The following is a 16,564-nucleotide window of genomic DNA, read 5'->3' as shown; positions in this document are numbered from 1 at the left end:
CAGCTGTGGAAGACGATGACGAACGCGCGAGCAGTGGCACTAGCGCATTTGCGTGGCTGGCGCCGAGAATCTTTAAGTCCTTTTTGAAAAATTTGTACGAAACGTTTTTTTTTCGGAAACATCTGTTCTTACCCGTGTTCCTGGGACCTCTTTGGGTCCCACGTGTGACAAGTATAGTTCAAGGGCCCATTACACTTTCCCGAGCCCACCGGGGCATGTGTCATCGAGCTTGGACCCTTTCTGCACTATCACCAGGATAGGCCCACATGCTGATTTCTTTCTGATGCCGGACGCCGAAAAAACTATGGAAGGTTAGTCATATATAGCTTACGCTGTAAAAAATCCATCTGATCAACCTTCTGCCTGCATTGCACAATATTGTTATATTTTGCGTACGCGTACTACAAGTATGCACACGTTACGGAAGGCGGGTTCTACGAAAGCAAATTACTTTCCAGAAATCCTTGGCATGTCGCTGGGGTTGACACCAGCTTGTTGGTGTGCTGTGGATATCAAAGCACATCATGGCTGTTCTCCAGTATGGGCGAGCGACACTATATACGGGAAAAGTAAGATTGTTTGTTCTTTCGGAGAACTTGCGCACCATTAAAGTTCAGGCGCCGACGGTACATTCATTGACTGATTAATATTTAACTACCTAATTGTAAACAGTACATTACATAGAGCGCAAGTACACAACAGACAAGGGCAAGTAAAACAAAGGAACGAGATAAAAAAAGAGCAAGCATGAAATAAAAAACACTGTATATTATACTGGCACGGGTCAATGCATTGATATGGGAAGAATTGTGCTCTAAAACACACCTCAGTATAATATGAAAGATTCATTCTTTTACAGCAACTGAAAAATACGAGAACTACTTCAGACATACGATTATGCACAAGTATATACAATTGCTATGGGAAAAATGGTCACACGAACAAAGAGGCGACTTAAAGGTTGGCGAAAGTTAAGAATGTACAAATTACGTCACAACAAGAAGCCATTATGTGCTAATTTACAGATGATTTAGAGAGACGCTTGCTGCGTGTAGGTATCTTGTTCTCGTGAAAGAGAAATACAATTTCTGGGGTGCTCTACAGCCACCACCCGCTGCTCTTCACCCAGCTTTTACCTCCACAGTTTACCCCATTCCCCTGTGCAGAGTGGCCAACCGGACACTTGATTTGGTTAACCTCTCTGCCGTTCACCTCTTTTTTTCCATCCTTCCTATCTGCAGAGTAACACCAATGCAACTAGTTTAGAGTACGTCTCCAGTTCAAGAAAAATATATGCTAGCACAAAGTCTGTGCTTGTCAGTTGTGTTCGTGTGTCTAGTGTGTGTGGAGCTCTTTCTTTGTCGCTCTTTCTTTCGTTATTCTTGTCTGAGATGTTTCAGGGGGTTTTGAGGGAAAGCTTATATTGCCACTATTGTGCATTTATATTAACCAACAAAAAGAAAACCTGCGGTCTGATATAGGCATAGTATAAGCATGATATAGCCTCCAACAACATGTGACAGTCAACGTGTGACTTCCCAACTTTGTTTCTCGCATGCGCGCACACGCACTGCCGCCTAAACGGGACTAGCAACAAGGACACGCGCAGCCAACAGAACCCAACGGAACAAACAGAGAACATCGGAGTTCTAACAATGCCGGAGAGCCGAGGCCGGCGACGCGCCTTCGGAAGAGGCGGCGGCCAAAGGGTTGCCGCACAAACACCACCGAGCTGCAGGGGATCGGTGCGACAAGCAAGCGCCGCATTGTTCGCGACGCGCGAGCGCTGCGCACTTTAATTAGTCGCCGAACAAAAAAAAAATGGGGGAAAGAAATAAAGGAACGGGCGAGGAAGAAAGGGAAGCGGGGAGGGGGGCCCTCTTGGGCAGGGTGGTCTCCTCTCGCAGCGAGCGCATGCGGCGACGGCAGCGCGCAATTAGTGGGGGTCCCGCCGGCTTTAAAAACCTTGACAGGTAACAAACGACCTGCTCCTCCTCTCCGCTCGCAGTTCGGCAGCACTCAAAAGGCACACGCCGCGCAAACGGCGACGGCACTGGTGCGCGCGCGACACCACCTACACGGTGCCCGCACGTCGAGCAGTTAAGTGCAGGCGCTTCGAGTCGCGAGAGGTGGATCACCGAGGCAGGCACGCGCAGGACAGGCTTCCGGCGATTAGCTTAAGGGAAGTGTGGCATTGCAATCATTCGACAGCTGACGGAATGGAAGTGACGGAAATGCAAGTCGGAACTGCTATTGAATTGTGGGGTTTAACGCCCCGCGAAACTGCACAGTCGCTCTATGAGCGACGCCGCAGTGGAGGGATTCGCATTCATTTCGACCACCTGCAGGGCGCGCCTAAATATAGGTGCACAAACGTTTCTTTTTTTCTTCTTTTGCCTTTCGCCCCCATCGAAATGCGACCGCGAATCGCACCCGCAACCTCTGCAGCCAAAAGCCGGAGCTACTGCGGCACAGCGACGGGTGGGAATGCAAATACAGGCTACATACGTTCCGTATGTAGCCTGCTCCCTCTATCTCGTGAGTGTCATAACGCAGTATGTACTTACTTTTTTTATGCATTACTCATTCTTCGTTTTGTCTAGCGAGCGTTAATTGCCTCTGGGGGCATCCTGCCGTAGCTTTGGCGGCAGCGCTGAATGCCACGACAAAGGCTACTAGCGCATTAATTTTTCAAGATACATACGCTATAAAAGAATAATCTGGGCTCGAGCGATAGACTGTTCCCCTCTGTTGCGTTAGAAATGTGTTGCTCTGAGTCACTGACGTAGAAAATATCTTATTTACTCTATTTTTCTGCGTTTCGTCTGTCCAGAATGTGAACAATCGAACTACCCATTCTACTACTACTACTACTACAAATAATAATAATAACAATAATAATAATAATAATAATAATAATAATAATAATAATAATAATAATAATAATAATAATAATAATAATAATAATAATGGTTACGTTCTGGATGCCTTCCTTTATCTTTCGAACATTAAATTTCGAGGTGAAGTGGCCTCATTGTAGGCCTTCTGCTATTGAATACAGACAAAAGCACTGTAGCAGTTTATTAAAGCGAAACATCAGTCATCACGAGGCACGAACCTACTTTCTCTCAGTTGCCTGTTTGAGTGCTGAGTTCCTTTTATGTGCGAAACGTGGCTGGATATGTAGCGGGGCGAAGCCTGACAGTGTGCAGGGAATTTAGAGCATTTCACTTTTAATTTTATGCGAAAAAAACTAAACCAACTAGATATTGCATGCACTGAATCGTGATATACGAACGACCTTCATTTTTTTGTAGGTCATTGCTGCAAGCTAAGAACGTCGCGCCAATGACAGGCCAAGAGAAGAAGGTTTAAGTGCCAGAGCAGCGTGATGAAGCTTCAGCACCTTGGCACGCTTTGACCGCAGAATCCGACCGTCGAAAAATGTAGTTTCGCCAACTTTCTGGTACCCTAAGCATAAATAAAAGCATGCTGCAGAAGAGCAGATTGCGAATTTTCAATTGTCCAGGCAGTTTTATCCGCTCCACAATGCTCATTAAAGGAACATGGAACATAAACAACTTCAAGTTCAGTATAGTAATACTTGGAGAACACCCGCCCAGCCACTTCGGATGTTTACCTGATGAAAACATCGTCAGAAACCACGAACGAACCGGCTAAGCGACCTCACACACCATGAACAAATATCGAGACATTAGCTTCCGTTTTCTGAAACATTTACATGTTATTGAGATAAACGTATACAATATAACCGCATTTGTGGTTTCCAAGCACAGATGTCTCGCGATCCAGGCGAATAACGTCGTGTGCGGAAGAAGCAAGACAGTGTCATGATGACAGGGGGCATTCAAAAAGCTGAGCCAATCATCGCAGTATAGACATGATTCACAGCCATGCACCTGCACAGAATTAGTCGGACAGCTTGAAACTGCGAAGCAGAAACTGTAAGGTTACAAACTGGATAAAACTGAAAAGCTGGTACGATTAAAGTGACCAGAATTAACGGCTCAACTTACATGACCTAATTTTCAAAGGTTATTAACATATTGTGCAATTTCTTGTGCGGTTAGGAGAAGGATGGACTCCGTAGCTTCTATTGTGAATATTCTATTGTGCTATTCTATTCTATTCTATTCTATTGTGCTAAGCAGTTACAGTGCTAAAGACCCAATAACATGACCTGCCAAGCTGAGTATTATGCTTTGATTGACCCTAGAGTAAATGTTTTTGCCTACTGTAACATGATCTGGCACGTCTTTGAAATAAATGATTTCATTTGAATACCCATTTTGGTTGCTTTTAGTTACATTCGTAGATGCTAGGAATGGCGCTGATCGTACATATATAATATAGGCAGCACCGTCCATGATGCGAACTACTCCTAAACTAGATGGCTTTGTTATTGAAGCTTTTGTAAATACTAACGTTACTTGGTTCTCTGAACTTGATAATCCTCTTTCACCTAAAGTGCGCACAAACTATGGTAACTTCACTAACACATTCGCGGGAATCGAACTGTGGAATTCTATTCCACATACCATTAAATCATCCCCGACAGAGCATATGTTCAAGAACAAAGTTAAGAAATATGTTATGCAGCAACTCCCTTCATCCTAACAACTGACTTTTGTGACTGTAATAATAATTGACTTAGCTATAATACTACATGTTCTATTAGTCCTATTTTCATTGTATTGTAAACTTGCATTGCTTGTTCATTACAGAAGGTTTCTTTGCAATTTTTTGTCTTAATAAGCAGATTTATATTTTCTTGTTTTTCGCACTGTTCGTTTTTTTTTTTCAAATAGTCTGTAAAGTCACCATAATCAATGCTTGATCTATCTCTCTCTCTTTTTTCTCATTTTGTTCATGTGTAGAAGTCCCCCTAACAGCTTATAACTTTGGGGCTCCCTGCGTAGTACTAATTTTGTATACAATTCTTTGTAAAACGGACACCGTTGATGAATAAACTTGAACTTACATTTGATGATAAAAAAGCACGACTGTCCGATCTGCGAGCTCGATTTCCTAGATCATGCGATCGCAATTAGGTGATATAACGCCGATCTAACACCGACGAGATGCCTTAATTATGCATGTTGTGTTACGCGTGAAGCGTCGTATGCCCCGCGTGTACCACTTATCGCATTCACTTGAAGTAACATGCTAAGCGTGGTGCCAGGCAAACCTTTCATGAGAGAACTTCTCTATATCTCTCCAGTGCTATTGAGAGATGTGATGTCCTTGCGCTGTCGCGACGAGGATAACGACATGAGCCTGCCCATATTTCTCACAACCCAGCCCCACATCGATCAAGGCATATCCTCCTAACCCACTTACCCGTGAAAACGTTGCGCGTCTTTACCATTTCCTCGTGCTGAAATATGCTGTGCTGCGACAATTTAATTCAGTTAGGTTAGATCTAATGCGATTGCCTTCAGATGGTTTCAAACTGCGAAGTAAAACGTACACGCTGCAACGCTGCTCTCTAATGACGGCCTCCTCGTGGAAAGGAGCCGATAACGCGACTCGTAAATGCGACACGCTAAGCAGGAACAGCAAGAGAGCGGATGGAGTAGTTTTATTGCTGCTACTCGCGGCAGCTGCGAAAACGTCGAGAGACGAGAGCGAATGCCATCGGAAAAGGAATAAGCGATGCAAAGGCACCGCTGTCTGACGGGAAAATGTCTGTGCTGAAGTATTGAGCATAACAGGGGGGGGGGGGGGGGGGGGGGGAGCTTGAACCAACTTGCAGCGGGTTGACTTTGGGAAGAAAACACGCAAAGTTTTCAGCAATTCGTCGCGACTCTGAAAGCCATTCATTAACGTCAGTGCAGAGGACCGTCCTATGGGTGGGCGGCGCTCTTCGTTCGTTTTTCTTTTCAGCAAGAGAAACTGGCGCGTTCCAGTAATTTGCGCCTGGCGCACAAAACGTCGGGCTATAACTTCGAACAAATGAGTCTTTTTTGACTCTCAAAAGCGATAATAAACTTCCGGCGAAGCCAGCAATGTACTTTAAACTCTGCCATGGCAGTTTCCTTCTTTTTAAGTCTTTTTTTTTTTTTTTGCTTGTATGAAAACAAGAAGCATATGCGCACTGGCTGCGGTGAGCACGAGATAAACGAGTCCATTGGATGCGGCGCGCTGCTGTCTTTCGGGTCTCGCAAGGCTGCGGCGTTTATTGTTTTCTTTGTTCCTTGCGGCAAGCTGCCAGCCGTGCAGCTTGCAAAACGACGTGAACACGAGAGCTTCAAAAAGAAAAATGAACGGGCGCGCAGAGGTGGGCGCGCCGGGAGAAGCATTCGAAAAATGTCTCCGGAACTGTTAATTAGGCACGCAGTTCACTCGCGTAGTTTATTTCTCCGGTCTTCTTAAAAGCTAGAAATATGGACGATGCACTGTGGGCTGATATCATATTCTCCTCGTTTAATTAGAAAGAAAAAAGCGTAACAGCAGTTCCCGGCGACGCAGCACGGAAAGTCGAGTACCGGAGGTAAAGAAAAAAATGCAACTCATTAATAGGAGACGAAGTAAACTGTCAAGTCCTGGTAAAGTTCTCTCATTTGCGGCCAAAAAGAATACTCATTCTCTTCAAACTTGAATACGTGTGCTCCAATATGTCACGCTACACGTGCATCCGCTCTTAACCTGAGTAATACAAAGAAAGCAAAACAAATGATGCGCTGCATTTTACTTTCGAGTGTGTGGCGAAGGTGTGACAGCGAGAAAAGAGCGAGCGGAGAGAATACGGGGGCCGCCTCATATTCGCTTTTTCCGTTGGAAACTGAAACGTAACCATATCGATTACTTTAAAAGGTTTGCCGAAAATTGATGTCACATAACAAAAACGGTATATGCGATAAACCAAACGCGAATTTTGAAACATATATATCTTTTACGTTTTGGCATTCGTATAAGTAAGTCTCGAGAAAGATTTTCGCCTCTTCTTGCAGTGATCTTATATACATAAGCTTAATAAGACTTCTTCACTTTTAAGCAAATGCGAGGCACCTACAACTTGCGCACGCATGACCCATGCCTTCCTTTTTCTTCCGCGCGTTAGTTGCGTAACTCATAGAATAAACCAGTGCTCGCCCAACTTTCAGTTCTTCCTATAGTTAGCGCGTTATGGCGTTCGCGTTGAGTCTCTTTTATTTCGGTAGGAAAGTGCCGTTCAGCGTAACGCAGACATATAGCAATTCTGATTAGATTTCCTGCATTTCCCATTTGATCTCGTATTCCCGTAATAGTATCTCATATCTGTGCACCGGTCCTCAGACTCAGGTATTATGATTACCCTTGCAGAGAAACTGGGTATGAAATACATCATCAGAACTATAAAACTTGCGGTTGTCTATAGGTACGGAGCTCAGATTGAAACACGACACTCGGAGCGCATAGCTGATGGCGTCTTTTTGCACCGACCCTGAGCGCTGGAGACACCGAGCTGATGATCGTGGCATACGATGAAAGCGAGAGCTTTTGTGACGCATTGTGACTGCGTCCGGTCTCACAGCAGTATCACCCAGCGCCGACCGGGTGGCGCGAGAAAACGGCGGTAATAGCCACGCACTCTCAAGCATCGGAGTTCCCTCGGTGTTCACTGCACGTATGCATTTGAAACAAACGCACAACTAGTAGCCATCCCGCAAGCGGTAAAGACGGGGATAATGACGATGAGCTTGAGCTTCTAACTTTGACCGTTACAAAAATCGAAGTTTCCGAAATAATGCGCGTCTTGCAGCCCCTTTGCTGATGTACGTCAATTCTGCGCCATATACACAAAGAACGCAGTTCAATGTCGCTTCGCATAAAAACAACTATCTGGTGTGCTTTAAATTTATCCTTGTTTCCTTCTTTTCATTCGTCTTTCGTGCCCCTTGCCCTTTCACCAGTACAGGGTCGCCGACTGTAGATATAGCCCGGTTAACCTCCTTATTATATACTTTATCTTGTCAAGTAAGGCCCCCCATTCTCTTTAGTTTCCTCTTCTAGGAGAGAGGGCAAGAGAGACATTTAGGTATCGTGAGACGTGGACACGAACGACCAAACCGCCACACTCAGTTTTCCTCCCTTTACCGGAAACATCCAGCAGCATGCTGGATGTTTCTGCTACAGCATGCATCAATGATCTTGGTGCACTTTTCTCACGCAACCTTATACACTTTTCTGCTCACACTAAACGCGTTGCTTCGCGGGGTATGCACTCCCTTAGATCTGTTCACAGACTAGCCAGAGAATTCAATTCTCCCGCAACGTTCCGCAAGTTGTAGACAACTATCTGTTTTCCTCAACTTGAATATGCGTCGGTCGTCTGGAATGGCTTTTCCAGGTCCAACAGTGACATTATAGATCGGGTCCAGAAAACGTTTCGAAGAATATATCATCACCGCTTTGCAAACACTGACACTGGACCTTGTCCTAACACTTTTTGATTATTTTCATTGCTCTTACTTCGCTCCCGACGTAATCGCGCTGACATTCTGTTTCTCTTCAAACTCCTTCATGATATCCTTGCTTGTCCTCAACTACTCAGTTGTATCATGCTTCGTACTCTGCGTAAGCTCACCAGAGAATGATCTTTACATATCCCTGCCTGTCATCACCAATACGCAACCGTCCACAGAATACAGTGTCTTTATAACGATTATTTTCCTTATCTTGATATTTTTCATAACTCGCTGACATAGTTCCTTTCTGAGATTTGCTTTGTTGTGTCAGTTTCATAATTGTTAAACTGCCCTTCTCCTCCTGTTCGTTTTGTGTTTACACTGCGCTTTGTTTAATGGTACTCTCTTCTTTTCACAATTGTTATTTTATTCATTGCTTTCTTTTAAGTTAGATTCCCTTGCAGTGTTTGTTTTCGGATTTTCATGTATACGCGCGCCAGCATTCAGACCTTAGGGTTGTTCTTGGGCAAGTTAAATAAACATTATTATTATTATTATTATTATTATTATTATTATTATTATTATTATTATTATTATTATTATTATTATTATTATTATTATTATACTCGGCAATAAAAAGTAACTTATGAAGGTTAATTGCTACAAAATTTAGCATGTAGAATAACCTGCGCAAGAAAGGCAATATTCTAAGCCTCATTAAAGTTCTGAAAAAAAAAGAACAGAACAGCTATAAAACGTAGACTACGTCAGGCTCGGTAATCTTGTCTTTCTTAAGAAAATTCGACTTGTAAGCCAGAAGACTAGCCGCTTTACGTCAGTTCTAACGCGTAAGGGTAATACGCAACGTCAGATGTAGAATAGACAACACTGACGCTTCATCAAACGTGCTCTTGTTTCTCTGGCAGCTTCTCCCGGGGACTGCGTTAAGACCGTGGAAAGCGCGGCTACAACGAATAAACATAAATGCGCAGAAATAAAAAAAATAACAGCAGTAACAATGACGAGAAGGTCGAGTAAGTGAGAGAATGAACTACGCTCGCGAGGAATGTGAAAGTGACAAGTGGATAGCTGCCGGGAAACGGTCTCGCCAGCGCTCGTAGCTCGTTTAACTCTACCAGTTGTCCAGCGAGGTCTCACTCTTCACGACGGCTGCACCAAATAAAATGTGTGCCACGCAATCAGCTGCGGCAAAGAATGAGAAGGACGTGCTGATCACTGAAACAGCGGCCGGAGAGTCCGTGGAAATGAACAAGCAAAAAACACGGGGCAAAGGCCATTATTACATTGCTGTAAGCCAACGATGATTTGAAGGTAAGATAGCTCAGTGCAGCGGCCAACGGTTCCATCTTTTCCTACCGCCAGCGCAACATCTGCCCAAGAATTCGATCATGACCTGCGCTGTCACACCGCGATTTGCGTAAGCACGTTATAAGTGCCGCGGAAATTTGTTCTTTCGCTTCTATAACGAATGTGACAGCGTAGCAATAACAATGGCCATCCTGTTGCAAGCACACGCAGGCACGCTGGATTGCGCCGGCAAGCGAGGCCTTTTGTTCCCCTTAGTCACCCTGCCACCCTCCTTCTGTGTAAGGTAGCCAACCGGACACTCTGCTGGGTCACCTCTCAGCCGTCATCTGTATATTCTCTCTCGCTGCTTGTTTGGCACAACCTTCGAAGAATGCTGATCTGACAGCTCATGCTATGAGAGTGTACATAAGCGCCTTCATCACATCGGCATCGTAACCGCGTATGGCCACAAGGATATCCGATACCCCCCCCCCCCCCCCCCCCCTACCGACAGACAAAACGTTCTCTTCGGCCGTACTTCAACACATGACAAGTGCACTTATTTCGCCAGCATTAGAGGTCGCATGGCCACCACTACATTGTCACTTTCCAAATTGTGATTTGACGACTGCTAACGGACGTTGGATTCTACTACGGAAGCCCCACAGAAAGCGTTCGAAAGCCCACGAGAGCTTTTACGTTATCTAACGTTTGCCTTATACATATAAGGTAGAGTGTGCGGGACTATAGTAGGACACAACTTGAACAAACAGCAGTTGGCAACCAAGGCACACGGCCCGCGCGGAGTTGTTATTCCGCCAGCCAATCGCAGAAGCAAACAATATCGCCGCCATGCGACCATTTCAACATGGCGTCGTACTTGATACCTCTGGAGCGTCTGCTGTTCTTGAAGAGTCTTTTCAATGGCGGAAGCGATGAGGTGTGCAACAGACATGGACAAAGTGTATGTAGTCCGAGCATTTCACTCTTCAAAAGTCCGCAGTACAGTTCATTTCACTGCTTAGCCCGTTTTACTCATGAAACTTCACTGGAAACTGAACTGAAACTTGACAATAAATAGTTGTAGCGAAGCAAGCCTGTTATTTCAGTTCAACAAATAATTAGGCTTTCACCGTTCCCCTATAATAGACGAATGAAAAGGCACAAAATCACGCGCTTATAATTTTACTTTTGTTGTTGCCGCCTTATTTAGGTAACAGGGAAAGTTTGTAGTACGAACTATTTGCAGCCTCGCGGAGGAACAGTGGCTGGCGGTTGTAAGGGCGTGCGCGGGGCTTCACCGCGGACTTGAGTTGTATACGACTATACTTCGCGAGGATATCACACTGGAAAAACTTAACGGGGCAAAAGTTGGAGATGGCCCAAAGAAATGATATTTACTAGGGGGCTAACTTTGGAGAGTTTGAGATCTCACATTGACACTGTCTTTCCGCCTTCACCGGTACACTTTAGGCAGCGATGAAAGCAGTCATTGCGAAAGGAAGCCACAATGACCGCGAGTTGGGCCGCATAAAATCCGGCCCCCATCTCATTCAGCACCAACAAAATGTACCGAATTCCGAAAAACTAAAGTGCTTACATATGTCTGCCTAGAACACTCGAGCGTTGCGTTGAGAGAGAGAGGAAAGGGGAAAGGCAGGGAGGTTAACCAGAGGGGAAGATCCGGTTTGCTACCGTACGCTGGGGAAAGAGGGGAGGGGGAGGTAAAGTGATAACAAAGTAGAGATGAAATACACAGTAGCACTATAGCATCTGCGAGGCTCAAAGTACTCGGATGATGACTACTGTGTCACTGCGATGCCTCTGTGACCGAATAAAGTTTCAATCTCCCAAACGCAGCAGGAGCGTCAAAATATCATTTTATTTACTACGCGGCTCACAGTACCGACGCTCTAGACAGAAGTGTGTACGTCTGCACAGGAACGAGAACAGAAAAAAGAAATATCCGAAAGCCGGTCACTTCCAGCATGCTTTGAACTCTGCGCATGCCAGGGTCGTTTCTGTCAGAGCCGAAACGGCATGCCCGCACTTTTATAGCTTCCAATTCGCTTAGTTCTGTATAAAGCAGCCCAATTACTGAATGCCATCTTCGGTAAGCCACGCGAGGGCAGTACACAAAGAACAGATCGAAGAAATGTATTGAACTTCCTGATTAGTACTTCCACATACGGAAAAGTCAGATAACTTACGTCCGGGAACGACACTGCATTCTACAGCTCTGCGACTGTGCCTATGACGACCGCCTGTAATTCGCTGTCTTAGATATAAACGGGGCCACAAACATGTTTTTTACAGACATCAGCGCTTCGAGAGTGTGGCGACTCAAATCGACTCGACAGGACACGTTGGAAGCAGTGTGCACGAAACACCTTCGAAGAGGGGCTTGAAAAAGACAAGTTCACTTGTCGAAACATTGGCTCCCGCTTTTACCTTGTTCTCGCTTTGCTCATCGAAGAGGGGCAGCGCGTTAACCACAATGTGCATAAGGATCCCAAAGCGATGCCGTTCAGGTAGCCGGAGAGTGTCGGGCTCCATGGCGGCCGATATAACTGCACTATGGGGCCACGCCGACTTTCGCTTTCGGCAGTTTTGACCGCAAGTTGCGGCCATGATGACCCTACTACCGCAATAGCCAAGTCGATTGACTAATAGTGAAACACGCTCGCTAACAGCGTCCACAACCGAGCTAACGAATACAAAGCCGGCGCTTGTTCGCTCGACAGTTCGCACTTTCGCGTTTCTTTTTTCCACCGTGTTTACGACTGTTCCCACGCGTATCGCAGGCACCTCGCGCGTGCGCTGTCATATTCAGCAAAGAGAAACGGGGGTTCTTTGATCTCTCGAGACCCCTCTCACCCTCTAGCGAGAAGGAACTTGCAGGCGCGCGCGGGGGACCCACAAGCACAGCCGCTGCGGAACGGAGAGCCGGCGGCGTCGCGTGCGCGCATCGGATGCAGAGCAGCAGGGATGGGATTCGCAAGGGAGGCAGAGCGCCCGTGTGACTCACCATCGAGCGCGCCGCCACCCGTTGACCGGCCCGGGGCGCGTCCGCCTTTCTTCTCGGGAGAGCCGGTGAGCACGGCCGGAGAAATGGGGAGGCTTGGCGGCCACCTGAATGCCCAAATCCACTGGCGGCGGTGCCGGAGGGGCGCAAGGAATGTCGGCAGGTCGCTGTTACAGCTTCTGCTGGTCGATCCTCTAGACCGACGACGAACAACGGCACGGTATTTGGGGCAAAAGCGGTGGAAGCAAGGTGTCCGGCCGCATGCCGCTGGCTGCAGCCCTCGGACGAAGTCGGCGTGCGGCGGCGGGAGAACGATGGGAGGGGAAAAGCACGCACACACCCACACTGTCGAAAGAAGAAAGAGACGCGGGGATCCCTCCGCAGGCCGCCGCTGGCTGGCCGGGCGAGCTCGGAGCTGCTCCGCGTCTGCGGCCGCGCGGGAGGAAGCGGAAACGCTTCGCGGGGCGGGACCATTGCGCACCGCCGAGGAGGGGAGCGTAGATCCCGCCGCCGCGCGGCGGGATGCTGCTTCTCGTTCGTTCTTGCTGCGCTGCGCTGCTCGCCATGGTGCGCGCAGCGAAACCCGAGTCGGCACCCGGGACGATAACGCTGCCCGTCGGCAGTCGAGATAGCAAAGCAAGTAGCATCAACGGCGCATGCGCGGAGTACCCCCTGAGATTTCTCTTAGCGTATGTGGGTCCAGAGACTTTGCACAGATAGTGGATTCAAGCCCGTAACAGTTCCATTAAAGCTGTCCCCATTCGTAATATTTGTACAGTCCAGAAAATGTTTTGTGGTTTCTTGGCATGTGTTCTCTCTAATCAACAGAAACACTGCACAAAGATCACAAAGAAAGACCATTAGGTGGTGAGATCGTGCATATTGCTGGTATCCGATGGAGTCGGCTGAAGCCTTACATGGAAAAATTGAGATCTGCGACTGGCATTCGTCCTGCAATGTACATAAACAAAGGGGGTAGTGATGACGAATTGGGAGAGCAAGATGACTGTTTTGAGTTGCATCGCAGAAAATCATTGGGGCTTTGATACCTCGAAACATGCACCCGGGGCGCCACTTAGCATGCAGAGGAGTATGCGTCAGAGCCCTCAATAGAGCGATAGAAAAATATCCCGGAGCACGCCGTCATTGACTCTGATGCTGCACAGTGTTGATACACATGAGGAACGTGCACAGTGGCACTTGATGACACTTACAAATGCCGTGCGTACGGCACCATCCCCACCCCCCAAAGAGTGCACCATATAGTACTTGCATTTTACTTATGCCACCCGAAACCTCATCCACGCCCACTCAATCAAAATCATCACTAACTCATAAGGCGCATTCTGCGCATTTTCTCGAAACGTCATATCACATCGCACACACCAAATTCTAAAGACACTCACGCCCACCCAACTGCCGGGTCTGAACGTCTGGGCACGCCTCTCTCCCAGAAAATGACTTCGCTGATGCAAATGCTTGAGAATTCACTCTACAGGCACCGGAGAAAGAGTTGTCCAACCCAGATGAAGCGGACACAAACTTCGCATCCCTCGGGTATCGAGAGTCTCTGGACTGCTGCTGTCCAAGGCCGGCTCAAATGCCTTACATCCGTCCTGAGGACGCGGTGGCTGTAAGGCAACAGCAGTCGAACCCCTTCCTTACTGTCCACTTTCCACATTTCCTACATCCCACATCCTATTACTCCAGATGACCGTCTTTTGGAGGCATCCCGACGTTATTTCGAGTAACGCTGGTATGTCAAAGCCCGCCACCTGAAGCCGACAGTAACCACATCCCAATTCTTTATCTCTGGGAGGTCGTGCTACGAAACGGAAAACCACGCGCTCAGCAGGCGCCGGTCTGGTGGGACTACGACAAAGCCATGTCCATTCGAAATCTGTACTAGGGGACCCACCCACCAAACCTTTGACCCCAGTAAAGCTGCTTCTCTCTGTTCGACAGTACTTAACATGAAAGGATTGAAAGCACCATTGAACACACATCTAGGCCTTTGGCAAGACTGGTAGTTTCGAGCCCACCTTAGTACACAACTGCGCACGTGCTTGATATGAACTCCTCTACCAGATTCTCTTCTCCATTCCCCACGCACACTCGTCTCGTGTAGGATTTTCAACTCAAAACCTATAGTTAACTTTGATGACTTTTTTTCCACAGCCTCCTTTCTGGATTTGCCAGTGAAATTGGGCGGTTAGTACACTCCTGAAACATGGAGGAAACAACGCAAAAAGCTGGGCAAATCTTTATTGCAAAGGAAGTTCCTGAAGCAAGAGTTAGCTCACAAATTTTACAGGTTTGACAATGACTGCCTGCGGATTGTACCTATACGCTTCAACTGCAGTTCGTTTCGGACTCCAAACTTACTAGAACTTATGAATTTTGATCCATGGCTTGTCACGGGCAAACACGCATCTCTCTCTTGCCGTGAAAAAGAAATTAACGAGCACATCATTGTCTCAGTAAAGACTAATCATACAGCAAACTTTCCTCGCGGTATTGGGGATAAATGTACAGAGCGATCTTTCGGGACAGCCGTTACAATATGACGCATAAAATAAAGAAAAATATGTAATGCTGCAGACAGGGTCCTGTCCCAGCCTAGCCAGGGTCAGCCGGTACGCGGACTCGTTCGAGCCCGATTGTCCGGATTACGGAGGTCCCTTCTGCACCTTAGAACACAAGCTCTGGCGTTGTGCCCCGTTGCGGGACCATGGTCATCTCACCAGAGAAGAACAGTGGGAGGAGGCGCTCAAGAGCTCCAACCTGGCCGCTGAGCTACGGGCAGCCCAGAGGGTCCGCGGCGCGGCGGTCAGGCACGGCCCGCCGATTCCGACGTGGGAGCGGCCCGCAGCGGCTCCTCCCTCGTGAGGGGCTTTCGGAATCGCTCCTCAGGACCTGAATAAAGTTCACGGCCCGCCTGCCTACATGTAAAAATTTGCACCCCCCCCCGCCAACCTTTGTTTCCTTCGTGTTCAGCACAAAAAGAGAGAAAATAATTATGAAGTGCAACGTTTACATGTCCCGCTAAATTGTTTTGTGATACGGATGGAATGAGAGAAATTGCTGTTTACTCGTAGGTGCACAAAAGCGCTTGTACTGCCTCAGATGACTCACAGCTGCTGTATCGGTCCTTAGCCGCTCTAGAAGGCGTGCATCGCAGAATGAATGAAAAGCAGATAGCTTGCTCATGAAAGCCAGGCCAACGTACTTGCATTTCAGAAATGTAGTTGTGTTCTTCATGTATGCAGGCGGACAGCCTTCCTTTAGGGCAACACGACGCGAATGCAATGACAGAAGTCGAGGTCTGCGCTTGAAAGGGCACGCAGAGTATAAAGGCAGCCTTAAGACAATAACCTCAACGAATATACAGTATACATTATAGTCATATTGCAGAAAGAAAAGAAATTCGCGCATACATGCGGCGTTTAATGATACAGGAGAACGTTTGCTTTACTGTTACTCTGTGGTCGGGTACTTCGATGAATACACAGCTATCTCTCTGGGCGACCTTTCTTTATGAGCACCGAGGACGGCCACACTTTTTCATATTGCACTTACTGTGGCGTCCCCCAGAGCGCCGTACTGAGCCCTACGTTGCTTAACGTCATGCTGATTGGTCTCCTTGATCACCTTTCAAGCACAGTTAAATAATTCATGTACGCGGCTGACATGTGCGTACGGGCGTGTGGAGTGACATGCTTGCAGGTGCGAGGAAGGCTCCAAAAAGCTGCCATTCAGACTACGTTCTACCTCCGCAATCAAGGCCTGGAGATTCCATCTGATAAATGTGCACTTGAGG

General features: G+C 47.2%; 1 protein-coding gene across 6 annotated transcripts in view; it reads right to left on the bottom strand.

The window, feature by feature from the left end:
* The window catches only part of LOC135910078 (galactosylceramide sulfotransferase-like), a 184,324-nt gene extending 171,113 nt beyond the window's left edge, over positions 1 to 13,211 (bottom strand). For 4 of the 6 annotated variants that reach the window (XM_070537788.1, XM_070537783.1, XM_070537785.1 and 1 more), the window contains exon 1: positions 12,748 to 13,210. The gene's annotated coding sequence lies outside the window, so the exon portion shown is untranslated. Of the gene's footprint in view, positions 1 to 12,747 lie in introns of all 6 variants that reach the window. The other 2 variants (XM_070537789.1, XM_070537787.1) reach the window with 1 other exon arrangement.
* Between the last annotated feature and the right edge of the window lie 3,353 nt (positions 13,212 to 16,564).

This window comes from Dermacentor albipictus, chromosome 4, assembly GCF_038994185.2.
Source record: "Dermacentor albipictus isolate Rhodes 1998 colony chromosome 4, USDA_Dalb.pri_finalv2, whole genome shotgun sequence".
NCBI lineage: Eukaryota > Metazoa > Arthropoda > Arachnida > Ixodida > Ixodidae > Dermacentor > Dermacentor albipictus.
This window is presented reverse-complemented; position numbering and strand designations above follow the sequence as displayed.